The sequence below is a fragment of the Vulpes vulpes genome, chromosome 4 (assembly GCF_048418805.1).
Source record: "Vulpes vulpes isolate BD-2025 chromosome 4, VulVul3, whole genome shotgun sequence".
Lineage (NCBI taxonomy): Eukaryota > Metazoa > Chordata > Mammalia > Carnivora > Canidae > Vulpes > Vulpes vulpes.
The window spans coordinates 18,321,102-18,348,969 of record NC_132783.1 but is presented as its reverse complement, the minus strand read 5'-3'; the positions used below and the strand labels follow the sequence as shown (position 1 = coordinate 18,348,969).

The 27,868-nt window shown below is 38.5% G+C and overlaps 1 long non-coding RNA gene across 2 annotated transcripts; it reads left to right on the top strand.

The window, feature by feature from the left end:
• Positions 1 to 1,413: 1,413 nt before the first annotated feature.
• On the top strand, positions 1,414 to 26,870 carry LOC140598501 (uncharacterized). Of its 2 annotated transcripts, none has more exons than XR_012000941.1 (3): positions 1,414 to 1,529; positions 11,892 to 12,945; positions 24,567 to 24,793. It is a non-coding gene; the product is annotated as an uncharacterized lncRNA (long non-coding RNA). The 2 variants fall into 2 exon arrangements; XR_012000940.1 differs by lacking the exon at positions 1,414 to 1,529 and adding an exon at positions 26,760 to 26,870 and having other exon boundaries at positions 11,771 to 12,945.
• The last annotated feature ends 998 nt before the right edge of the window (positions 26,871 to 27,868 follow it).

The window sequence follows — 27,868 nt, the reverse complement described above, 5'->3', positions numbered from 1 at the left end:
TTATTTTTATTTATTTATTAGGAGCAGTTGATTTAAATCATTTTTTAAAAATATATTTTAAGCTCCATAAAATGTAACAAATTTCAAAATGTACAGAATGCTAGTTTATCAACAATCACAACCACAAATTAAATATTCACAGGGCTCCAAGTCTTCAGACTTGGCCTGAATTAACCCAGACGTTTTAACTGATTTTTTTTTAGTTTCTCTTATGTCACTCCTCTTCTGCGTACTTTCTCTTTCATCCCAGAAAGTTCTTAGCTCCTGGAGTTTAAATGCGCTGACCTGAAGCTCCCTGCCAAGACATTAGTACTAATGGCCCCATCTGAAGAGGCTGCTGTATTAAGACATCAGTGCTTGATGCTTCAGTCACACTTACCTTGGTGAAGAATCCCTTATTGTTTTACCTCAGACAGTGGATGCTGAGAAGGAGAAAAAAAAAAAAAAAAAAAAAAAAAAAAAGGAAGGAGCCTGAATTCTAAACTTTTAACATTGCTTTTGAATTCAGTACAAATGGTACATCATAGAAAACTCACTATTTTCAATACACACACATACACACTGAAGTTTATAGAAATAAGTGTTTAATTCCTTCGCAGAGATTTATTTAGCACACTTTGTAAGTGTTGGTGTTGCAGTCATTTACCAAAGTGTAGGAATAACATCATATTTCCTCCCAGGGATATCTAAACCACCAAGATCTACTACAAGCAAACGACTGTCATTTTACAGTTTGGATTATGGTCAAAAACTGGTATTCAGGGGCCCCTGGGTGGCTCAGTGGTTGAGCATCTGCCTTAGGCTCAGAGCGTGATCCCGGGGTCCTGGGATTGAGTCCCATGTCCGGCTCCCTGCAAGGAGCCTGCTTCTCCCTCTGCCTCTGCCTCTCTCTGTGTGTCTCTAATGAATAAATAAATAAATGAAATATTTTTTTTAAAAAAAGAAAGAACTAATAATTCATTTCGGTATCTTTCTTTTTATTCACTAATAAAAATTGTCAGGAAGCTTGCACATGAACTTAGAGGATCCAGAGAAAGTGAAACTTTCCAAAATTAAAATTCCAATTTTGTAGTAATAAAAATTATTGTGAACACAAAATTAATGGTCTTAGGTGCAGTAAGTAGAATGCCCCTGTAAAGATGTCCACATTCCAAATCCCCAGAACCTATGAATATGTTAGGTTGCATGAAAGGGGGAATGATGGTTACTAATAAGTGGCCTTTAAAACAGGAGAAGTACCACAAATCATCCAGGTGATCCCAATGTAATCACAAAGGTCCTTAAAAGGGGGGAGGTAGGGCTAGGGAGAGATGGTGGAGAGAGAAAACCAGTGACATGGGGACTTGGCCCGAGGTCGCTGGGTTTGAAGACAAAGGAAGACAAGCCAAGAAAAGCAAGTAGCTTCTAGAAGCTAGAAAAGGCAGGGATATGGATTCTCCCCTACAGCTTCCAGAAGGAGCAGTCTTATGGACACCTCGATTTTAGCCCAGTGAGATGTACTTCAGACTTCTGACCTCCAGGACTATAAGGTAATAAGTTTGTGTTGTTTTAAGTCAATAAATTTAGGAGCGTTAGTTAAAGCAGCAATAGGGAAGTAACGCAGTAGGTTTCTGGAAGACCTTGATGGAAAAGCCAGAAACCCCATTTTCCAGGACTTGGGAAACTCACGTGCTGGGTGGGGGGAGGATGGGGGAGGTTTCCTGAGGTTATGCTGGTCCAGGTTCTCCTCTCCGTCTCTCTCATCATGAATCTTCTATTTCAAGAGAGAGAGTTCTAAAAAGGGGAGAGCTGGTTTGGCAGTTGAAGTCCGAACCGTAACTTCTTAATTTGTAAAGGAGGAGATTAGATCAGATCATTTCAGGAGAAACCCAAGTCCATCTCAGAAATGCCCTAATTCTGTCGATGATGAGATGGCAGATATGATACGTGCTACGTGCCTAGAACTAGGTCATCATTTCAAGTATTGAAAAGGCTCAAAACTTAAAGTCTGCCTGTGGTTTGGCTATGAAGAATAAGGATTTTGGATTTTCTGCTTTATTTCATTATGTTTAAAAGGCTTATGCTTTCTATTATCAGAGAACACCTTCTGAGTTTGGCTTATGATTCCTCAAGTTTGGGGTTAACCTACAAGCAAAGTGAAGCTCAGCAGGATGGGATTGTGTGATTGGCAGTCATGTGCCAGGGATGGGATAGCTCTGCGCAGGTGGAGTACTGGTCTCTAGCTGCCACTCAAGACATTCTGCATCTGCAAATGTCCCAATGTCACAGCTACTGTTCTTATTGAAAAAAAATGAATGACTATGCATGCATTAATGAATATGCTGGCTTCTTGCTGCTTGTCTTCTTTTATCCCACTATCTATATAGATAGCCCAGCTGGGAAGTGAGAAAATACAGGAGCTGCCTCTGGCCCAGGACACACCTGACTTGGATTCCTCCATTCATACTTTTCCTATCATATAAAGAAGATAAAGTATTTTGGAAAAACTTAAGTATTGCTTTCTCATATCTTTCTCATACTAATGAGATGAAGTAGAAAGACTATATATTCCTTCAGAGTCTTACATCTAAAATACATTGACATTTCTAAGAAATGATAGGATTAAGAAATACCAACCAACCAAAAGAAATTAAAATTTTGCCATAGACTCAGTTGTAACAGCATAAAAAACTGACTCAAATGATCTGCATGCCTCACCCTTATATTATCTCTCTTCTCTCACTAACTCATTTTCCACTTAATCTTCTCTTCATACAATTATCCACATTCTTGATATGGACTCCTGTGTCATGAGTTTTTCATAGTGGTCTTTTGTTTGAATGAATTAATATTGGCTAAAATGCACGAACTCCACAAAGTATGTTAATTAATCTGTTTGATTTTATTTTCCCCCCATCCTGTGAAACGAATGTTGTATCAGAGGTTGACCTTGATAGATAATCAGAAATAGAGAAGAAAGCAGAGACTGGTTTTTAGATATTTATTAGAATGTTCATTTTTTTCCCAACAGACTGAGGAATTGTAAACTTTCATGTAAAACATTTTTTTAAACAAAATGTAAATTATTCACAGAACATACCTGACAATATATAGTATAAAATAATACTTCTTAGGCCAGTTTAAAATCCCTTGAATGTCTTACCAAAGTGGCATACAGTCTTAGGAAGAACTCACTGTTTTTTTTTTTTTTTTTTTTCCTATCCTGAAAGTTACAGCCACATTGAGTGAAGTCTTACATTTCCTCCTTCCCATTTCCCATGATACTGGAATATTACCCAGGAAATAAACATGATTGAATCTGTTTGTTTCCTAAAACCATGAGAAAAATGTGAACTGTTTGGAAAGTTATACCCAAGGGAAAAGACTCATGCTGAGATCATTGGCGTTGTGAACATGTTTGGTTACTTTTCTCAAGAGTCCACTTCTCATCACTGGATTGGGAAGCCTGCAGCCCATGGAGAAACAGCCTCCTGTCCAAGGTCAACAGAGTTGGGGGAAGGACTAAGCTTAATAGACCACTTGAATGTTTAGTGATGTTGATCATGGCAGAAATATTGCACTCAACCTTCCACCTCTTTCAGCTCCTTGACAGGGCATGCATTTGATATTTTAAGCATAGTTTGCTAGATGCCTTCAAACCTAATAAAAGATTTGGATTCAATTTCTTATATTCTCCGAGCTGCCCTTGTTTACATCGTGGCCTCAGCTCTTGTGGAGTTAATTCTTGTAGAGTTTGCTTGCAGTCAAATGTATAAATAAAGTGTCAGGCTGTAAAGAACTTTTTAGACAACTGCCATTGTGAGAATAGGGAATCAACAAAGAGAAAGAGAGGAATAAGTAGCTCAGCTGTGTAGTGGGCAAAACAGGAAAATATTGGGGGAAGGAGAAAGAAAACAGGAGAGCTCCATGTTTGAGAAGTGTCAAGAGTACAGAGCATGGAAGACATAAGATGGATAAAGGAAATCAACAACAAAAACAGTCAAGATGTAAAACTCTTGGAAGGCACAGCAAAAGAGGAGGACATTAGTTTGATTATTTTGTAAAAATAGCTCCCATAACTAAAAGGTTGGGAGCTGGCTGAGAAGTTAACTGGCTGAAAGGTAGAGAATCTAATGAAAATTAGATAATGAAATTATCTAATTAATGAAATTAGATAAAATTAGGTAATGAAAATTCAAATGAGACTTTTTTTTTTTTTTTTTTTTTTTTTTGCCCTATAATTCAGTCTGGAGGCCACAAACTTTGAAATAAAAAAAATTAGGGCAATAAAGAAGAGTTAAAAAGAATACTTGAGATGTTGTCTTGAAAAGAAATCTCTCAAACCCTTTTCCTTCTCTTAAGAAAGCTTTCCTAGCTCTTTCATTGCAATTTCCTTGCTCCTAATGACACATTGATTTCTGAGTTTGGTTTTGCTTTTTAATAGCTTTCTAGCTTGTGGCTGAGACAGTTTTATTTTCTGGGGTTCATGTCCCTTTCTCTTGAATATTAATATCTCATTTTCTATCTCCCTGTCTTCTTGATCAGATGTCTGCTGCCTACTATGGTATAGTTTTTTTCACCCGTAGAAATTTACATAGAATAAAGGCAGAATCATGGGATGACATGTTTACTTAGCCACAATTAATGCTGCAATAGCTCTAGAATACAATTTAAGGGTCATCTAGCAACTGCTTAACTCTTCATATTAACTATTGAAAATGCTAACACCCTCAGTTTTCTCTTTTTATCATTATCTAGAGTTCTTTTAAAAATATTTCCTTTATAAAATGCAGGTGAGGGGCACCTGGGTGGCTCAGTGGTTGAGCATCTTCCTTGGGCTCAGGTATAGGAAGCCTGCTTCTCCCTCTGCCTATGTCTCTGCCTCTCTCTGTGTCTCTCACGAATAAATAAAAAAATCCGGGGATCCCTGGGTGGCTCAATGGTTTAGCACCTGCCTTGGGCTCAGGGCATGATCCTGGAGTCCCGGGATCGAGTTCCACATCGGGCTCCCTACATGGAGTCTGCTTCTCCCTCTGCCTGTGTCTCTGCCTCTGTGTGTGTGTGTGTGTGTCTCATGAATGAATAAATAAATAAATAAATAAATAAATAAATAAATAAATAAATAAATAAAAATAAATATATAAAAATAAAATCTTTAAAAAATAAAACTCCTCTTCCTTAAAAAATAGTTTAAAAAAAAACTTGCCTTTGTTAAAATTTGCATCAGGTCATAGAGCTGTCCTAGTGCTATAAAAAAAGCATTTTGTAATTTATCTCACTACTGAAGGTCTAAAGTTTTCATTTGAAATGATTTAAGATTTGCAAAAAAAATTGTAAAAATACTACAAAAACAAATTTCCCTATATTTTTCACCCAGATTCTTCAAAAGTTAATGTTTTACATTTGCTTTATTGTTTTTTATCTAAATAGATATAGATAAATGGTTAGATATGCACCAATTGAGAGTAAGTTGTAGACATGATGCTCCTTTATTGCTAAATACTTCAGTGTCTGTTTCCTAAAACCAAGGGCATTCTCCACATAACCATAGCACAGTCATCAAAATCAGGAAATTAACTTTGATACAGTTAAGTCAGGAAATTAACTTTGATTTATGGAGCTCATTCAAATCTTACCAGTTGTCTTACAAATATCCTTTATAGGAAAAGAAAAATAAAACTGATTTAAGATTCACTCTAGGAGCACAAATTGTTTGTTTTTTCTCTCTTTAGTCTCCTCAATCTGGAATCTCTAGTCTGATGACCTTGACACTTTGTAAAAGTCCATGCCATTTATTCTGAAGAACATCAAATTCTGATATTTCCTTATAATTAGATTCGCACTATGTTGTTTAGGCAGAAATACCACAGAATGATGTTTGGTCCTTTCTCAGTGCATTATAGCAGGAGATCCATGATGTCTATTTGTTTAATTGTGTGTAATGTTAACCTTGAACACTTAATAAGGTAGTATCTACTGTTTTTTTCCACTATCAATTTTCCACATTTTCCCCATGTTAATAAATATCTTATCTAGAGACTGTGTAGAACCCTCTTTCTCATCAGACTTTCACTGGTAATTTCTCTCCTGAAACAGTTATTGCATTGAAAGTTGCCAATTGGTGAACTTGTAATTTCACTACTCCTACATTTATTACTGGATGTAAGAGCTTTTTCCTTCTTGCACATTTATTTTTCTATTTATATTAGAATAAACATGAACTCTTATTTTATTCCATGAATCATAAGTCATCCCCATCATTGTTTATTTTGATGCACAAATTATTCCAGTTTTGGCTAGTGGGGACCCCAGTGCAAATTTCTGAGGTGAGCAGGTAAGGTCACCTGAACTGTGTTTATGATAATTCTAGCAGCACTGTAAAGAGTGCTTTAGAAATACAAGACAGGAAGTAGAGAAAAGATGGGAAATGAGAGCTTTGGATATGAGAAGGACAGACTGGGTCTTAATGTCCCTGGGGAGGCCGAATCACTAGGATTTAGAAATTGGGTGTAGAGCTAAAGGAACAGAGGTTTCGGTTTGAGTAAATGAGAAGATAGTGGTACTATAGACAGAAGCAGAGGTGAGGTTGCAAATGAGGACAAGTTTAGATTTAGACTCATTGAGCTCAAGTCTCCAGGGACATGTAGAAATTTTGTTACTATTTCTCTATCCACAACCAGGAATTCTGCATCCTGGGACAATCAGATTCTACTAGAACAGTCCAGGAAGGAAGGATAGTGTAAAAGGATGGAATTTCCAGACACTCCTTCCTCCTGCTGCTTTCTCTAACAGCATTCAGACCAGATGTTAACTGATACACTTCTTCCCTGAGGTAGAATGTGTGGTGACTGAGTGGTCTGTATTCCTATTGCTAGTGGGGTGATGGAGTAGCCTGAAAACCATGCACCCTGGAATTTGTTGTGTACTTTTACTCAGTAGGGCATTTTTTTTTTAAGAAAAAAAAAATAGACCCAGAGTTCAGAAAAGAAATAATGGTAAAGGAATAGCCTGAAGAATTGTCAAAGATTGCAGTTTTTACAAATAAATGAGCTCGTTTAGCAGAAGTTTAAAGCCAAAACAGAGGTGGGCCAATTTTGGGGAATGCCTACAATTAAAATGTCAGTGGTAGAGGAAGGGAAAGACTGTATAGAATATAAATATATTAAAGATGGCTTTTTGATCCATCATCGAAACCTAAATAAAAGGCATTTTAAAAAACAAGAAGTTGTAAATGGAGGCAAATTCTGAGATTGAATAAAATGAAGGATGAAATGAGGCCATAAATGACAATTAGGAAGTGAGTGTCATCTTTAAGAGAACGATCTCAAGAGATTAGTTTGGATAGCAACCAATTTACAGGTGAGTAAGATGTGGTAAAAAGGGGACAACAAGTGATTATAGTCTATACTTAGAACATCTGGCAGTGTAAAAAAGAAAGCAAATCCCTTGGATGAAGCAGGAAAAGGGGATTTTCTTAGGATGGAGGACCTGACCATTGCTTTAGTCTAAGGTACATTAAAGAGGGCAGAATCAAGAATGCAAGAGGTCACCTTTGGAAAACAGGAAGTCTTACCCTACCTGGAATGTAGAAGAGAATAATGGATATAATTATAGAGAAGTCTTAAAATGAAAAGGAAGGCTGATAAGGGAAGCTGACGTTCAAGCTAAATAGCCTGATTTTCTCAGTGTAACCAGAATGAAGGGAAGAAAAAGATTTAGAGATTTTTGAGGAGTAGCAATAATTTTGGACAATGGCCATGAGGAATGCAGTGGCATTATTGTATATAGGAGAATCTGATTGTGCAAATGCTATGTTAATGACGGTTGAGCATGTTAACACCTCAACTCCTTTACAGATCAGAATAAACAAATGAATGGGTATGTTGTGAGTGTGGTAGGCATTTCCGAAAGCATATGTTGAGTCAGGATTAAATGTGCAAGAGGCTTATTTGTGGGAAAGGCCTATGGAGAATAGAAGGGAGGGAGTTGAAGAAGATGGGGAGAGGCTTCAGATTGATGTAGGTCTGACCTCTGTGAAGAAGGGGAAGAAAGGAGGATTAGGTAGGAAGGACGTCAAACTTCAGTGCAGTTCTTAAAGGTTTGCCAAGCCAATGGGAAATCCTCAAGCAAAGTACCCTGTTAGGAGAGTTTCCCATCTTGCAAGAATGGGCTGGCTTTAGTATGCCATGGTCAGTCACTGGGAGCAGGCTGCAGAAAGCATGGAGTGGGTCTTAGGGTCAATCCAGAGAGAAAGCAGCTCATTTTTTTTTTTTTTCTGCAACAGGGCACTTGAGAGCCACATACTCATGGCTGCCACAGTGAGCATTTAATGAACACATATTTTTCAAGATCAGTTCTCTGAGGGAAAGAGAATCACCTGAAAGAATTCCCAGCAAAAGCTCCAAAGATGGGCCAAGATAAAAAACCTTAGCCTGGGAGAAGATCGGTCAGTCTCTAATCTGTTGTGACATAGGGCTGGAAACTGAACCTAGGAGGTTATGCAGGGTTTGAACTGCCAGAACCAAAGTGAGAGGAATAGAGCCTAGATCACCCCATGGTCACTCTGAGGACCTTGCCTCACCAAATTTGAAGTCAGGTAAGAAGTCAGGAAGGAAGCAAGCCATACAAAGGTACCTGAACAGTTGTGGTAACTTAACAGGACTAAGGGTGATGTTAAGGAAGAAACCATTAGGGAATCAAGCATAAATGCTTGAAGGAAGAAACAAAGATCACATTTTTAATGTGTCCCTGATCAAACTTTGCATGGATTGTGCTCTATGTTACTGAGAGAAGCCATTTTCTGATAGGGGAATAAAACAAAATTAGTTAGAACATCCAGGACCAGCTGAGAATAGATAAAAGGAATTTTATCTGAATTTTTAATAACTTTAAATAGCATAATTATAGGAATCTTGGCAGAAAGTTAAGGATTAGCAAATTCTATGTAGAGAAACCAGCATGGGTAGGTGGAGATAATCTAGGATATTAGTCATAGCCAAAATCCATCCATCCCCCTTTGTTGTTCTTTATAGGCCTTGCTCATCCTTAACCTAGGATTGATGTCAAAAAAATTTCTCACGTACTCCTGAAGAATTCTGGTCCAGATATATATCAGTGCCTAGAACATTGCCTGGAACATAGGCGTGCTATAAGTATTTGTTGAATGAATAAAGGCAGGTTGACTGAAATTTTATATGAGACATCAAAGTTCATTCTGGAGGACAAACCAGAAGACTGGGAAGTCAGAACTTTTCCTCCTGGCTGTCCCAGCTAAAGTCAACAGGTCATTTTCATTATTTTATCACCTCTAGTATGTGTCTTTCTTACCTCCAAGTATACTATTGCTTCAATTACAGATAATGATTAATAGATGCCTTTACTTTGAAAGTTGCTATATTAGTCTGGGTTCTCCAGAGAAATAGGACCAATAGGATGTAGGTAATTAGGTAGAGATAGATAGATAGATGATAGATAGATAGATAGATAGAATAGATAGAAATAAATAAAATGGATTTATTGCAAGGAACTGACTCACATGATAATGATGAGTGATAATGACTCACATGATGATGGAGGCTGAGAAATCAAAGATCTAGAGTCAACAAACTGGAGACCAAAGAGAGCTCATGGTATAAATTCTAGTCCATGACCAAAAGCAAAAGAAGATGGATGTCCCACTCAAAGAAGATGGGTAAAAAGAAAGAATCCTTTCTTATTCAGCTTTGTTTTCTGTTCAGGCCTTCTACAAATTGGATGAAGCCTATCCACATTGGAGAGGGCAATCTGCTTTACTTAATCTACTGATTCAAATGTTAATCTCACCCAGAAACACCCTCAAAGACACACAGAAATAATGTTTAACCAAATATCTGGGCACTCCACAGCTCATTCAAGCTGACATAAAATTAACTATCATAGTTGCTAATTGAAAATCTAAAAACAAAATTCTGTGAATAAATATTTAAATAAGTGGCACTTCCTTTGACTACTCCTATGAAGATAACTTCCCCTGGGGTGGATTCAACACAGATGGAAATAAAAATTAGACTTGGTTAATTCCCAAGTTTTCGGAATTACAAGATTGACTAAATGAGACCATTAATAATGGCAAGACTGAAAAAAGACAGCACTTCCCATTTTAATACTAACTGTCCTTAATGTATGCAAAAGACATAAAGACATAAAGAGTTCAGTGACAGGCAGCAATCTCATGGGTCAAGAGAACAATCTTAGTTCTAATTCTGTGTCATCATCCTTCAAGATATGAGCAAGGGGGCAGAGCCAAGGGACTTCCATTTTTAGCTAACGGGTTATGTCATTTTAGAATAAATTCAATTATTTTTCTAATTCACTGTCAAACTTTTAAACTTAACTGCTCTGAACTGAGTTCTATTGTGCAATGTGTATGTGCTCAACAGCTTTCAAGTAATAAATAAGTAGAAACAATAAGACTACTACCCTATAGCTTGTCCACATTCTGTATGGGGCTTAGGTTCAAAGAAGCTCAAATTTTGGTGTTTTTTGTTTTAAAGGAAGCTCTATGCCTGACAGGCATTAAGGAGGGCACATGATGAGATGAGCAACAGGTGTTATACTATATGTTAGCAAATTGAAAATTTTTTAAGAAGATTTTATTTATTTATTCATAAGAGACACAGAGAGAGGGGTAGGCTCCCTGCGGGGGGGAACCCAGGACCCCAGGACCATGACCTGAGCCAAAGGCAGATGCTCAACCACTGAGCCACCCAGGTACCTGGCAAATTGAATTTAAATAAAATTTAAAAAGCAAAACGTGAAACCGAAAAAGAAAAATAAGCTCTATGCCCAAAGTTGGGCTTGAACTCACAATTCCAAGATCAAGAGTTGCTTGCTCCACAGACTGAGCCAGTCAGGTGCCCCAAAGAAGCTAAGTTTTAATAATCCTTCTTCTGATTGTTTCCCAGGTTTTGGGTTTTTATCTTTTTAACAAGTAGGTACAAAACTCATTTAAAACTCTTCATTAGGGGGATCCCTGGGTGGCGCAGTGGTTTGGCGCCTGCCTTTGGCCCAGGGCAGGATCCTGGAGACCTGGGATCGAATCCCACGTTGGGCTCCCGGTGCATGGAGCCTGCTTCTCCCCCTGCCTCTCTCTCTCTCTGTGTGTGTGTGACTATCATAAATAAATAAAGAAAAAAAAATAAAAATAAAACTCTTCATTAGGAAAACATGCAGTCTTCACTTAGAAGATTCTGTTTTCAAGTTTCTTAAGTGGGCAGTTATAAGGTTTTTAGTAGGGGACACAGTCATACCATTTTTAGTAATAAAGATAATATAACAATGACAACATTTCTTCATATCTGTTTCCAAAATTTGCATTGAAAAGAATTATCTTCTCATTCAGTGTTTTCAAACATCACCTTTCTTTGGATGCACCGATGGATAAAAGAAAATTTTTTTAAGTATATAGTAGTCGGTATGATTAGATGTTATTATTTTAACCTCTTAAAGTGGCCCAAGAAAGCTTGTGCTATGAATAAAGAAGATTTATCTCTGCCATTTTGCTTTCATTTAGTAGTGCTTGCTGTATTGTTTCTACCTTTGATCTGAGATTTCCTTGAGGGAATATTTTTGATGCCACTTGTCCATTTTATGAAGACAATTTAAAGCTAGATGATAAAATTTATAAAGCCATTTCATTTGTGTACACACAAACTGAACTTTGCACATGCTGAAGGCAAGTATGTGAACACCAAGTTAACACCCCTCTCCTCTCTTCCTCCCCCCCCCCCGCCCAATCCTACCCTTTCCTCAGGATCCATCCTGTACCAGACCTGACACATGACCATCTGACAGACAGATGAAATCAGAGTGTTAGAGCCAATCTCCATATTTAATAGTTACATCACTTACTGTTCTCATCCTCCTCTCCCCAGAATTCATCTTCATCCTGAAGTCATTTGTGAGCCCATCCCAGTGAGGCCAAGGAAATTCCAACTATGAATCACTACAGAGACATTTAGATCCTTTAAGTTCTTCAGAGCCAAGCAACGTTGAGACAAACCTTCCTCTTCCTAATATTGATATAACTCTCTCTCGAACATAACTTTGATGCATTATTTTGCTAGTAGAGCCTCTTTGTATTTTGCTCTGTCATTAAGCAATCCCACTACATAAAAGTGGATGATAAGGAATAAGGACTCAGGAGAAGGGAAAAGACAATCCTGTCCTGCCACATTATCAAGATCTAGCATTTAGCGTGTGCTAAATGTCAAAGTGATGTGCTCTTGATCTTTTTTGTGATCTCATCCGATGTTAGGTCTCACTTTGTGGCATGCACAGAACCAAATTTAGCCTGTAAGACCCCCCTTCTCAAGCTGACATTCCTTGAATCTATGGATCAGTCTTCTCCATGAAAACTGCCTACACTGGTTGGCAGAGCTGTTCCTGTGTGACGTGCACAGGTCTGAGTCCTCACTTGCCCCCGTGTCTCATCCATCTTTGCTGGAATACAAGAGCTTCAAAGATGCGCCTGAAAATGGATATTCCTGAGAATTAGAAACAAATCACAGCAGGGAACTAACAACACAAAAATACTTCAAACTGTGAGGAATGGAAGCAACAGTTCCTGTTGTGATGTACACAATGGACACAGCATGTGGGCGGCTATTAAAAAAAAAAAACTGGAAGAAAAAAGTATGTCTGTGAGAAACAAGTTTTAAAAACCTCAGGGAACTCAGATGTCTTATGAGCAGAGAGTGCAACAGCCACACAAAAATCTTTGGGGTTGAAATAGTGAATCTGTGAAACAAGTTTAAAGTTTGAATCCCGAAATAAGTTTGGCCACAATGTGCCCCGTCTCCTGGTGCTCACAAATCCCTCCCAATGCAACCCAAAGTCCTGCTGCTTCTGTCCATCCCCAAGAACTACGTGGCGATGGTTACCAAGTCCATTCCGAAATCACTGAAGTACTCAAACTGGATGAGGAAGGTGAGTGATCCTGATTCAGTCCCCAATCTAAAATAAGACATTTATTTCTAGACTAGTGTTTTAAGTTCAGAGTAATTTGTGACTTTTATGCCTCTGGGAGATTAATAAATCCTATTACATCATTACCATGTTATTTTTCAAATATAGACCTGCCATAGCACCTCGAGGCAAGATTTCTCTGAATCGAACAAAGAATGAAAATTAAAATATAAACCTATAATTATTACTTAATATTATGTATGCCCCAAAGGGACTATTTTACATAAGGATCACATTCCTCTGGGAGGAAAAAATTTTTAAGTAATATTTAACAAATTGACAGTGACCCAGAACTCCCCTTTGATATTGAAGGAATAACTTCTCCTATTTGGATAACTAATGAGCAATTTATTACACTCAATCTGTTTTGTAATCAGGATGTCTAGATTGTAAAGTCCTAGAGGTCAATGACTACACATCTTGTTCAGTGATTTAAAGACCTTCTCAAGCTGATATAGTATTAAATAAGCAGAGAATTTTTGTATCATTAGGATGCTTTCAGCTGGAATTAAAGGAAAACTCATTTCAACCTGCTCAAGCATTAGAGATATGTATTATCTCATATAAGAGGTAGTCCAGAATTAAAGGAAGTTATTAAGTCGTTCAACCATGGGGCTTCTGGGTGGCTCAGTCGGTTAAAAGTCCGACTTTCGGCTCAGGTCATGACCTCAGGGTGGTGAGATTGAGCCCCATGTCAGGCTCTGTGCTCAGTGGGCAGTCTGCTTGAGATTCTCTCTCTGTTCCTCTCCCTCTGCCTCTCTTATGCTCATGCTCTCTCTTTTTTTCTCTAAAATAAATAAATACATCTTTTAAAAAAACATGGCTCAGGGCACCTGCGTGGCTCAGTTGGTTAAGCATCTGCCTTCAGCTCAGGTCATGATTTTAGAGTTCTGGGATTGAGTCCCACATTAGGCTCCCTGCTCAACAGGGCGCCTGCTTCTCCCTCTCCCTCTGCTGCTCCCCCACTCTGTCAGATAAGTAAACAAAATCTTTAAAATTTTGTTTTTAAAAATTTTTAAAGTGGCTCAATCATATTATCAAAGACCCAAAGGGTTTTCATTATACCATTCTCAGAACATCAGCTTTTGCTTAGAGGCCACCTCCTCTCATGGTTATAAGATGGCTACCATGTCCCACGAATCATGAGTAGGTATGTCAAAATCTGATGGATAATGTGGCCATCTCTTCCCATGCATTTCTTTCTAAGAGGATGAAACTTTTTCCAGGAGCCTCCTTTCTTCAGGAAATGGGTCACATGAGAACTATTAAATCAATCAGAGGCAAGAGAAATATAAGCTAATGATTAGACTAATCATAATTTAAGACTGGGTCATGATGGAAAGAGGAACAACTATTATCAGTTAACAGTAAGTTTGGTTGTAACAGAGATCCCAAATAACTGAGACTTAAATAAGAAAGAAAATCACCCCCATAAAAATTGAGAGGCTAGCCATCTTAGACTACATACAGGACACCTATTGCAACCCAATGTCTTAAAGCAATAAACATTTAGCTGTGACTCTGAGGGTCAATTTAGTTATTCTCTGGTCTCAGCTGGACTTCGGGGTCTGCTGTCAGTGGATATGCAGCCACAGGTAGGATTTATTGTTGGTGGATGGGTTTCCTCCTATGTCTGGTAGGTACCTCAACTGTAACAATTAAGCTGCCTCAGATCTGTTCCATATTGTCTCTCAACCTGAAGTAAACTAATCCAGTCTTGTTCCCATGCACAGGCAAGGGTCCAGGAGAGCAAGCAGAAATATGCATATCATTATTATAGCGTAATAAACCTCCCAAAACATAATGGTTTAAAACAGGCATTTCCTTAGTTTAAGAGCCTACAAACAATTTAGGTTGGTCTCACCTGGGCTCCTTCATCTCTTTACATGCAGCTGTATGATGGCTAGGAAACTCTGCTTGTGAAATTTGGAAGGCTGTCAGCTGGGGCCCCTCAGCTCTCCTCCACATGGTCTCTCATCCTCCAGCAGGCTAGCCAGACTTTGTGAGCATGGTGGAAGCAGGAGTCCAAGGGAGAGAGTAGAGGCATGCAAGGATGTTTGAGATCTAGGCGTGGTGCCGTCACATGGTTACTTCTGCTGCATTCTGTTGACTAGAGCTAGTCAGAAGACCAGCTCGGACACAAGATGTGTGAAAATACACTCCACTTCTTTTTTGTTTTTTTTAATTTAACTAAAATTTAAATTCCAGTATAGTTATCATGCAGTATTACATTAGTTTCAGGTACACAATATAGTGATTCAACAATTCTATACCTCATCCAGTGCTCATCACAGGTGCACTCCTTAATCCCCATCACCTATGTTACCCATCCCCCCCACACACTTTCCTTCCTGGTAACCATCTCTTTGTTCTCAAGAGTCTGTTTCTTGGTTTACCACTCTCTTTTTTTGCCCCTTGGTCTTTTGTTTGTTTCTTTTTTTCTTAAATTCCACATAAGTAAATCATAAGGTATTTGTCTTTCTCTGACTAGCTTGTTTTATTTAGCATTGTATATACTCTCTAGCTCTATCCATGTCATTGCAAATGGCAAGATTTCATTTTCAATGGCTGAGTAATACTCCGTTATATATCATATATATCATATATATATATATATATATATATATATATATATATACACTATACACACAGACACACACACACACACACCACATTTTTATGCGTACACCTATCAATGGAAACTTGGGCTGCTTCTATAATTTAGCTATTATAAGTAATGCTGCTATAAACATAGGGGTACACATATCCCATTGACCATATAATCGTGTGTTTATTTCTGGGTTTCCAGTCTGTTCTATTGATCTATATGTCTATTTTTGTGCCAGTACTATACTGTTTTGATTACTACAGCTTTATATAACTCAAAGTCTGGAATTGTGGTGCCTTCAGGTTTTTCTTTTTCATGATTGATTTGGTTATTTGAGGTCTTTTGTGGTTCCATATAAATTTTAGGATTTTTTGTTAAGTTCTGTGAAAAATGCTGTCGGTATTTTGATAGGGATTGTATTAATCTATAGGTTGCTTTGGGTAGTGTAGACATTTTAACAATATTTGTTCTTCCAACCCATGAACATGGAATTCTTTGTATTTCTTTGTGTCATCTTCAATTTTCTTTCATCAATTTCTTTCATCAGTTTTCAGTGTATAAGTCCTTCACCTTTTTGGGTAGGTTTATTCCTAGGTGTCTTATTCTGTTTGGTATAATTCTAGAAGGGATTGTTTTCTTAATTTCTCTTTCCAATACTTCATTATTAGTGTATAGAGATGCAGCAGACTTCTGCATGTTGATTTTGTATCCTGTGACTTTACTGAATTCATTTATCAGTTCTAGTAGTTTGGTGGAGTCTTTCAGGTTTTCTGTATATAGTATTATGTCATCTACAAATAGTGGAAGTTATATTTGATTCTTACCAATCTGGATGCCTGTTTTGATTGCTGCAGCTAGGATTTCCAGTTCTATGTTGAATAAAAGTGTTGAGAGTGGACATCCTTGTCTTCTTCCTGACCTCAGGGGAAAAGCTGTTTTTCCTCATTGAATATGATGTTTGCTGTGAGTTTTTCATTTATGATCTTTATTATGTTGAAGTATGTTCCCTTTAAATCTACTTTGTGGAGGGTTTTTATCATGAGTGGATGTTGTACTTTGCATCTATTGAGATGATAATACGGCTTTTATTCTTTCTCTTATTGATGTGTATATCATGTTGACTTATTTGCAAATATTGAACCACCCTTGCATCCTCTGAATAAGTCCCACTTGATTGTGGTGAATGATTTTTTTACTGTATTGTTGAATTCTGGTTGCTAGTATATTGTTGAGGATTTTTGCACCTATTGATCAGAGATATTGGCCTATAGTTCTCTTTGTCAGTGTTGTTTTTATCTGGTTTTGGTATCAGGGTAATACTGGCCTCATAGAATGAATTTGGAAGTTTTCCACCTATGTTTTGAAATAGTTTAGTAGAATTGGTATTAACTCTTTAAGCATTTGGTAGAATTCACCTGTGAAGCCATCATGTCCTGGAATTTTGTTTGATGGGAGTTTTATTTTATTACTGATCCAATATCTTTGCTGATAATTGCTTTGTTCAAATTTTCTATTTCTTCCTGCTTCAGTGTTGGGAGGTTATATGTTTGTAGGAATTTACCCATTTCTTCTAGGTTGTCTAATTCATTGAAATAGAGTTTCATATTTTCTTATAATTGTTTATATTTTTGTGGTGTTTGTTTCTTCTCTTTCACTGGTGATTTTGTTTATATGAGTCCTCTCTTTTTATCAGTCTGGCTAAAGGTTTATCAATTTTATTGATTTTTTTTCTTTTTTCCTTTTTTTTTTTTTTTTTAAGTAGGCTCCACACCCAGCATGGAGCTCAGCATGGGACTTGAACTCACGATGCTGAGTTCAAGACCAGAGCTGAGGGATCCCTGGGTGGCGCAGCGGTTTGGCGCGTGCCTTTGGCCCAGGGCGCGATCCTGGAGACCCGGGATCGAGTCCCACGTCGGGCTCCCGGTGCATGGGGCCTGCTTCTCCCTCCGCCTGTGTCTCTGCCTCTTCTCTCTCTCTGTGACTATCATAAATAAATAAAAATTAAAAAAAAAAAAAAGACCAGAGCTGAGATCAAGAGTCAGATGCTTAACTGATTGAGCCATCCAGGTACCCCTAATTTTATTGATCTTGTCAAAGAACCAGCATCTGTGTCATTGATCTAGTCTGTTGTTTCATTTTGTTTATATGTCATCAATTTCTGTTCTAATATTTATTATTTCCTTTCTTCTGCTATTTTTTTATTTTGTTTATTGTTCTTTTTCTAACTCCTTTAGGTAATACATTCCACTTCTTGATGAGCATAGCTGCAAAGTCACAGTGCAAGGATAGTGGATTCAAGGAAAAGAATAGTTGGGTTCACTTTTACAGACCAGTCTACCACAGCAATGGCTCTGGTCCTTTCACCTGACTAGTATGCTATTTTCAAAGTGTAATTCTTGTCCTCCTGATCCAAGATATCAACTACCACATACCCATTCCAGGTTGCAGATTGGAAAAAGGAACAAAGATGAGGTGAACAGTGTGCCAGCTGTCCTCAAGGAACATTCTTGGAAGCTTCTCAGGACTCTCTGTTTATATCTAGTTGGCCAGAACTTAGTTTCATGGCCATACAAGGGAGTCTGGGAAATGCAGTCTTTACCCTGGGTGGCCAAAGGCAGTGATGAATTCTATTCATTTGGAAGAAGGAGATAAGCATTATTGTAGGATAACTGTTAATCAGCCACAACATCCAAAGTATATCAATCAAAGAAGAAGGGAGAGGTTATATATATAGTTGCCCCAACCAACTGTATCCAACACAATCTCTCATGTTTTCATATATAAAAATCATTTCAGTCCGAAGTTTTATTTTAACAAACTACCACCATGATTAGGAAACAAAACAAAACAAAACAAAAAACTGGCATTAATATTATGACTTCCACTTTCCTTTTTCTCCAGAAGTGGGAGCTGCTGTGCACTAACCCAATAAAGATTCCCTTTCTACTATGATTCCAGCTCAGTTTGCACCCAGATGAACTGCAGAATGTCCCAGGTATCACTTGTAGCCCATCTTGGAAAAGAGTTTTGTTACATTATTTCTATACCAATGTGATAAAAATCTTGTCAAGAATAGTCCTGTCAAAAAAAAAAAAAAAAAAAAGAATAGTCCTGTCAGAATATATTCTTGCATTCAATTATTCTTCCTAGGCTTTTGAACCACAATATATCTGTGGGAATTGAAAGAAGCTCTGAAATTAGAGAATGTAGTTAAGATTTTTCATTGCATCAGAAATCAACCCCAGGGGCACCTGGGTGCTTAGTTGGTGAAGCATCTTCCTTCAGCTCAGGTCATGATCCCAGAGTCCCAGGATCTGGCCCTCATGAGGCTCCCTGCTCATCAGGGAATCTGCTTCTCCTTCTGCTTGTCCCTTGCTGTGTTCTCTCTCTCTCTCTCTAACTCTTTCTCAAATAAAATAAATAAAAATCTTTTTAAAAAAGAAATAAACACCAATTAACTTAAACAGTAAAAAAGAATTATTGAAAGGAGTAAGAGGTATTCACAGTATTGATAAGAATGCTGAATAACAGTACTGGACAGGTCCTAAACATGATAAGACAAAGCCAAGATCAGCCTCAGTGATGGCTCCTTGAGACTTCACCTCTGACATCACTGCCTCTCAGCACTTTCCACCAGATACTGGCTTTCAGACTACACAGCAGCCACCTGGAGCTCTCTTAACTGACCCTGTGCCTTCAAGTCAATTATTTAAGATCCAAAGTTCTAAGCAGAAGCATCCAATTAGACACTTTTAGGTTAGCTGTCCAGGTTCTGGGTGCCAGGTCAAAGAAGAGAGAAATATTTACCCCTCCTCCATCAGTTTTTGTGAAAAGAAATCATGATGTTTCCCTCCTGCCATTGAATTCTTCTAAATAAGAATGATGTTAGGAAGCTAGTCATCCAAAACAACAAAACTTAGAGGCCATGGGTAGGTGCTGTTGAGGAATAGGATCACTTCACTCAGTTAAACAGGACATTGGAATGAAGGTGTTAGAAAATCAGTGAGCCAACATGGGTTAGGGAAAATGAAATTTATGTGTATTGGAATATATGCTGATTATCAGAATTGCAGCAGGAAAACATGATTTGGCTTAAATGATTTATTTTTTTTAATTTTTAACACTGAAAGCAAACATTCAGTTAAATGAACAATGTGAACATAACATAGAATCTCATGGAGTATAGCATCCTTACATTTGGAAATCTTATGTATGTTAAGGTAAAGTAGGAGAAATTTTAAATTGAGGGACACTCGTCAATAGAAAAAAGTAATTATGAAATTAAAAGAGCAATTTTCAGAAATGTGAGATCTCATTTGTATACCTTTTCCAGGAAGACTCTATGGCATGTACTACCCCCAAAAAAGAAAATAAAGTAAGAAAGTGAAAAACATAGGAAACAGAAAACAATGTATCTAGTGTAGTAGAGCACTGGGAGGAATTCCTAGGATGAGGGTAAAAGAAGATCCCAGGGCACAACTATGCAACAGACCTAGACAGCCATCTGCTCATGGAGGATAGAGTAGGAGGATGGAGGATTCTAGGAGTGAGGACTCTAAGAAGTGGGAAATATTTATACATGTGGATATCTGTATGGAGTTATTTGGGGGATAAATTGGTGATAGACACATAAAAAACAAAGCAGGTGAAAAAATGAGTGAATTATTAACCATATAAGATATAAAATTATGTAAGAAATAGAGTCAGTTTACTATATAGTTCAATCGCAAATAACATGGATAAAATATTGTTAACACTGAATATTGATCTAATAAGAAATAGTAATAAAAGTGGATTCTGAGATTTGCTTCAAAATAGTATGAGATGATGGGGAAAGTAGGTAGTGGACAGATAAGGCAGGACTAGCAATAGGTTAATGGTTGTTGGGGGTGGGTAATGGGTACACCAGGGTTCATTATATAATATCCTTTATGTGGGTACATTCAAAAATCTCCATAATAGAATGTTTTTTTAAAAAAGACTTTATTTATTTATTCATGATAGACAGAGAGAGAGAGAGAGAGAGAGAGAGAGAGAGAGGCAGAGACATAGGCAGAGGGGGAAGCAGTCTCCATGCCTGGACCCGGGACCCCAGGATCATGCCCTGGGCCAAAGGCAGGTGCTGAACCGCTGAGCCACTCAGGAATCCCCCATAATAGAATGCTTTTTAAGGTGATGATACATATTAGAAAGATAGTGGTAGGGGCAGAGATATAAGAGAACTAATTCTCATCTTTCATAGTAGGAAGCCTATGGACAGTATCTAAAATAAAAACTCTCATAGTAGCTGAATATGCGTGTTATTTAGAAATAGGGACAGAAACACCAGATACTACAGAAACACCAGAAAAAATCAAGTACCTTAAGGAGAAGAAATCAAGAATAAGGAGAGGAAGGCTGATGTTTGCCACTTTTGGTCTTGAAAAAAGCCAAAAGCAACTTGACTTTTAAAGCTATGTATCTATAAATCTTTTAAAATAAAAATTAAATTATTGGGGCACCTGGGTAGCTCAGTCAGTTAATCATCTAACTTTGGCTCAAGTCATGATCTCAGGGCCCTGGCATTGAGTCCAGAACAGCATTCCCCTCTCAGAAGGGAGTCTGATTCTCCCTTTCCCTTTGCCCCTCTCCCTACTTGTGCTCTCTCTCTCAAATAAGCAAATAAAATCATTAAAAATTAAATTATTTATATCCAAATAAAATAACTTTTTAAAAGAAATAAAGAGAAAGCAGAGGAACTAGTCCAAAATGGTTATACTTGCTCTGCACTACTGGAGAATCCTTTCTGGACTGAATAACCAGGACTCCTGCAGGGGTAGTGGGCAAGGATGAAATCAGGCATGAGCTAGACTCCACTCAGAGACGAGTTTCCCCGTGGCTACCCAAAGTGTCCCTTGAAATTAACAACAAAGAGGCAATTAGGTAATTACAAATATGCTATGCCCTCAGTATACCAACTACCTAATATTTCATACTGGTAAGCCACTTACAAGCCAAATTTCTAGCTTTGAAAAGATGAGAGCCACTAAATACTCCTGAGATCCTCTTGATGCTTTTTCTCCTGAAAAGAAGGAGGTTCACAGTGAAGCAGCCATTCCTTCGACACATCTTGGGACTTTAGCCTATCCTTTTCCCTGTTAGCCTTCATTGACAGATAATTTTGGTTGGAGGTGATATTAAATATATCTGAAAATTAGTACAGCATACAACTTGATTAGTTAGCAGGGATCCCAGCCCTATTGTAGAAGTGGGGGCATTAACCATTTGGTCATTAGACTGTGGGGAGATCCTGAGGATTCCTGGGGTAGCCAGGGCAAGGGTAAGGGGCATACAAGGAGGCTCAGGACATTAGCTAGCTATTTACCAACTTTTTAACCAACATTTTCAATATTTTTTTAACAATCCTTCACTGCACTAGTACAAACCCATCAGTATCAGCTCTGTCACAGGATTCTCAGCACTTAGCAACTGGGCCAAGATGGGAATGGCTGTCTATAGTGCAGATCTGAATTGCCAGAGTTTGGATCTGCTTTAGACCACCACCATGGATTTTAGCACTTTTTTTGGAACGTAGCCTTGGGAGCTATGAACACTCATGGGCAATGAACACTCTGTGTATCACAGATGTTCACTAGTCTGCGGAATGGCACAGTAACTTTTTGGTTTTCACTAGTTTACAATTTTTCACCATTCTGTTACTCCTTAATGCCTACTTGCCACCTATTACCAAAGGCGTTTTTGAGTGTTCAGTGATGAATCCCCATTATCTAGAGTAGTTCCAGGCACATAGGAGGCACTCAATGAAAGAATCACTGTGGCTTCTTGCGCAGAGAAAACATGTGAAGGGAAATCTAAAGAGAATTCCTGGAATTCTGATACTATCTTGAGGAAGGGCACTCAAACTATGAAAATTGTATCTAGGTGACAGCACTCTGGGAGTCCCATTCTCTTCTCAAATGGCAAGACTGCAAATCCAAGAGAATCTTAGATACCCAGGTGTGTGTTAAGAAAAGGACAGTAGGTGATTAATGCTTTTGCATTCTCCTCAGTCCTGTCTGACAAGTCAGTTCATTTTGACAGAGAAGGGCTTTGCTCTGCTCTTAGATAAGCCTGACTGCCTTATTCTCATCCCCAGCTGCTTCCCTAACCCTACCCGATCTGAATGAGAACCTTCCCCTTATGAACCTAACACACACTCCTCTTACTGCATCCTCTTAAAAGGCACTTGTCTTTGGATTGATGGCTTATGAGTCATGTATTGGTTTAATGCTTTTATTCTATGTCCATATTCAACTATCTTAGGTTCTAAATGCCAGGAAATCAGAAAACAAGTCTATGTAACTGTCATATAAACAGTCATGCAAAGCACAAGATACAGTTATGCACTTCATAGATTTTAAAAAAAATAATGATGGTGAAGGACCCCAAAATCTAAAACATAAGCTCATAATAATGATCACTTCTACAGACTGGGATTCTTAATCTGGATTCATAGATGTTGGTGGGAAAAACACATCTTATTTTAGTATCTCTAACTAAAATTTATTAATTTCTTTCTTTAAAAATTTTTATTTATCTATTCATGAGAGACACACAGAGAGAGGCACAAGACAGGCAGAGAGAGAAGCCAGCTCCCTGCAGGGAACCTGATACGGGACTCTATCCTCGGACCAGGATCATGGCCTGAGCTCAAAGCAGATGCTCCACTGAGCCACCCAGGCATCCCAAATTTATTAATTTCTTTAGTTATTAATGTAAGCAACAAGCCAGAAAAGCATCAGCTATCATAAGAATTTGTCTCCGATAGAAATCACAGGTATTTTACCATTATATTATTGTTGCTGTAGGTGGCTCAAAATGTTTACTCATCACTACTTCAAAATTATAATAGAAAAAATAAAATTACAATACAATGTATATTTTACTTTAATAAAATTAGTTATTTGACCTTGCCACCAGATCTTGCTATTTGATGTGTCCATATAGGAGTGTATATGTTCTAAATTTGTCTTTTAAAATATATGTTGAGGGACGCCTGGGTGGCTCAGTGGTTGAGCATCTGCCCTCCATGATCCCAGGCTCGGGGGATCGGGTCCCACGTCGGGCTCCTTGCGTGGAGCCTGTTTCTCCTGCTGCCTCTCTTTCTCTCTGTCATGAATAAATAAAAATAAAAATAAAAAAATATATGTTGACGTGGATGGGGAGATAGGGTAACTGGGTGACAGGCACTAAGGAGGGCACATAATGAGATGAGCACTGGGTGTTATACTATATGTTGGCAAATTGAATTTAAATTAAAAAATAAATTTTTTATAAAAGAATATGTTCTTAGGACACTAAATAAAATAAATGTTGAGGAGTATGTTTAATGTATTTTATTTCCTTTGAACTTCTATTTGTTTTATTTTATGTTTTTTGAAGTATATTCTGAGAGGCAGTTTATAAGGTCAGGCTGTCAGAGGAGTCCATGACATGCACACAAAAGGGTCAGGATCCCCTGCTCTATGCAAAGCACTTTGCATAACTATTTCATCATTCTAGTAACCTCAGGAGTAAATATTCTCATTCACCATAGTACAGATCATGACACTGAGCCTTAGAGAAATTAGTGATATGATTAAAGTCACAAAGCTGAAAGATGGTAAAGTTGGGATTAGTTAGTGTGACTCCAAAGCCAATGCCTATGCCTATTCTCACATCTACAGTACATTGTGAGAATTGCGGGCAAATTATTATCTTATATGCTATAATAGGGTTAATTTCTGGTATGAAATGAATTTAAAAATATTTTTAGCCTTAGTATTAAAAATGATTCTAGTTATCACTAGGACTTTAACATAACACTTTCTGCTACAGAGGTAATCTAGGGATAAAGTGATAAAACAAAGCAGGATCACAGAATCTCTTTCCTTTAATATTCAATGAAATGAATTTAAAAAATTAGTCTAAATATTAATTTCCAATCATGTGACAGATGCCGTTCTGGATTGTGGGGCTACGGCAATCAAACAAGACCCAGCTCTCACTGAACGTCAGCTCAGAATTCACCCGGCGGCAAGCAGACATGGAAAGGGAAAGAGCCTCGTGGAACAAATTAGTTCTAGGAAAGGAGATCCTGATGTGATGAGGCACAGACCCTGAACTCGGTCTCCACCTTCCAGAAGTAGTGTGAAGCCTAAAGGATGGATTTCTTCCTAAAAGGTGAAAGGAAGATTGAGGAGGCAGGTGGAGTAAGTGGGAGAAAAGACCTCATGAGCTGGGTGCCTGCAGACCACCACGGGGAGTCTGCAGAGGCCAGGGCTGGCACCAGGGTTCTGATGTCTTCCACAGCACTAAAAATGCAGGAGTTGGGGGGGATTCACTGCTTCACTCACTTGACAAATGCTTTTCAAATATGCACCTGAACAATAAGAAGAAGCTGTGCATTCTAGGAATAGGTAGTGAAGATTTGAGGCTGAAGAAACAGGAACACAAGGAGAAATTGAGAAGGTGTCATACTTCGGTTACATGGCAGCTCAGCTAGGCTGTAATGCCCAGTTATTTATCAAACACTAGCCCAGCTGTTCCTCTGCAGGTACTTGGTACGTGTACTCAACATCTGCAATTAGCTAACTTTATGTAAAGGAGATTACCCTGGATAATGTGGGTGGGTCTCATCCAATCGGTTGGAAGCCCTTAGGAGCGAAAACAGGTTTCTTGGAGAAGAGGAAAAAGTTCTGCCTGGAGACTATAGTACAAACTCTTGCTTAAGTTTTCAGCCTGCCCTGTCGATTTTAGACCTGTCAGCTCCACAACTATGGGAACCAATTCCTTAAAATATACAAGGACTGAGATACACACACACACACACACACACACACACACACACACACACTCCATTTCAACATCTGCTTCTGAAGAACTCAACCTATGATAGTTGCTGCCAAGAAACATGTCATATTGGTTCTGTTACTCTGTGGGATGGTGACTGACCCAGAGGGCTTGAGGATCAGAAAGAAGTCCAGGGTTATGGAGCGCAGCAAAAGTGGAGGGGGAGTATGGGTTGGTGGAAGGTGGTATGAGATGAGGACAGAAAGGTAGGGAGTGGCCAGGCTACCTTAGATCTTGTAGGTTCCATGAAATAAGAATCCATGGGAGAGATGAGAAGAGAAACAAGTTAAATGAGGAAAGACATTGAACTTTTATGGATCTAGAAATTAAATTAAGGTCCTTAACTATTAGATGGGCAAATATTCCAAGAATTGACAATTCATTCTGTTGTAAGGCTGTGTGGAAACAAGCACTCTCAAATATCTATGGTGGTTGTTCAAACAGTCTCGATTCAAAGACTTTACCCTAAAGATGTGCCTTCATAAATATGAAAAACACAAAAATTCCTCTTTATAGCGTTATCTGTAATAGCAAAATACTGGAAGCAACCTAAATGCTTATCCATTGGAGACTGGTTAGTAAATTCAAGTACATGCACACAGTAGAGTTCCAAGCAGCTATTAACAATAAAGAAAGATTTCTTGGTACTGAAATGGAATGATTTATGGAATATTTTGTTAAATGAAAAGCAAAGAGAAAATAACATAAACAGATTGTTAATTTCTAGGTAAGAAGGAAGGGGAAATAAGAGTGTGTTTGTGTGTGCGTGCTCATGCACGCATGCACATATTTGCTTGTTTTTGCAATAAAAAATGTGCAGGCAAAAAAAATAGGAACAAGAAAATTGTTTTCCTATGGAGTGGAAGAGATAGAGATATGAATGAGACTTCCTTGGGTATGGTTTTTCACATAACTTTGACATTATATTATATAAATATTTTAAATAATTCCAAACAAAAAATTAAGACAAAGGGGGTAGATATTGAAATCTGCTACCAAGATCCTTAAAAGAGGAGCCACCCAGCTATAAGCTGAGCCACCCAGCTATAAGTGCAGAGCTGTCAGCCTGGAGCTGTCAGCTGCTGGAGGGCTTGCCTCAGCTGCACATGAACTGCTTCATGCAAAGTCACACCCTTCCTGGGGCAACCACATCCTGTGACTGGGTGAAGCAGGGGCATAAAGGCCCAATGCTGGATAATATTCCAGAGCTCCCACCAGGCTGGCTGAGGCTTTGTCTGGCCTGCATCACAGTTTGCCTTCTCCCTTTTCCTAAATCCTGTTTTTCTTCTCTTCACAGATATTGATCTCTAATAAACACCTTGCACCTCAAACTCCCACTTGGCGTGTTTCTGAAGAACCCAGCCTGCAATAGTTGCAGCCAAGAGCTGGATTACTCATCACCTGGCTGGTAATAAGGACCCCTTCACTGGTGGCAGGTGGAGCACAGCAGCTCCTGGCACAAAGTGGTGGTCCAATTGTTCACTGGTGATGAGTTGGAAGAGTATACAGTGATGGGAAATGCACTAATTGGTGCTCTGTATCTCCTGTCTGAGGAGTGTAGAGGAAATGGCAGTATTGCCAAATTCCACTGATACCTTACAGAAAGATAGTAAACAGCTGAAGGCCAGTTAGTAGACAATTAAAAAGGCTTCTTGTGGCACGTATGTGGTTCAGTGGGTTAGGCAATGGACTCCTGGTTTTGGCCCAGGTCATGATCTCATGGGTTGTGGGATGAAGGTCCACGTGGGGTCCTGTGCTGAGTGCATAATTTCCTGGAGATTCTCCCCCTCTGCCCCTCTCTCTCTCTCTCTCTCTCTCTCTCTCTCTCTTTCTCTCTCTCTCTTACTGTAATAATTTTTTTAAAGTCTTCTGGAAGTCAAAAGGCCTTTCTCTCTGTTATTATACAAATAAGTTCATCTCCTTTATTGGAGAGCAGAGGAAGTTGAGTATCAAGTTAAGGTGCAATGATGTCAGGTCAGTTATGCCAAGGTCAGCACTATGGTGGGGGAGAAAACTGGGCAACTGACTCAGGGCTGGAGATGCTGGGCCAATGCTTCTGAAGGTTTTGACTCCCCAGATTCCCCTGAACCTTCTGAGCCTTATCAGTGTCCCACTCCTCCCTATTAAAAGTGAATACTCCAACCACACTGGAAGATAATCATAGAGGCCTCTTTCTTACAAGGCAATAAGTGCCCACCTCAAGATTTACCCCCACCTCCCTTTTCTCACCTTTAGGCCTTTGACTCAGGTTAAATGACAAAACAACACAGCTAGAAATAAGCTGGGCCTGATAAGGGAGGAAAGAAACCATATCCTGGTGCAACTGTAAGGCATGCTTGCAGGTATTGGGAGCTGAGGGAATAATGCATTGATTAGATTCTGAAGGTTCTGAGCAGGGAAGAATTT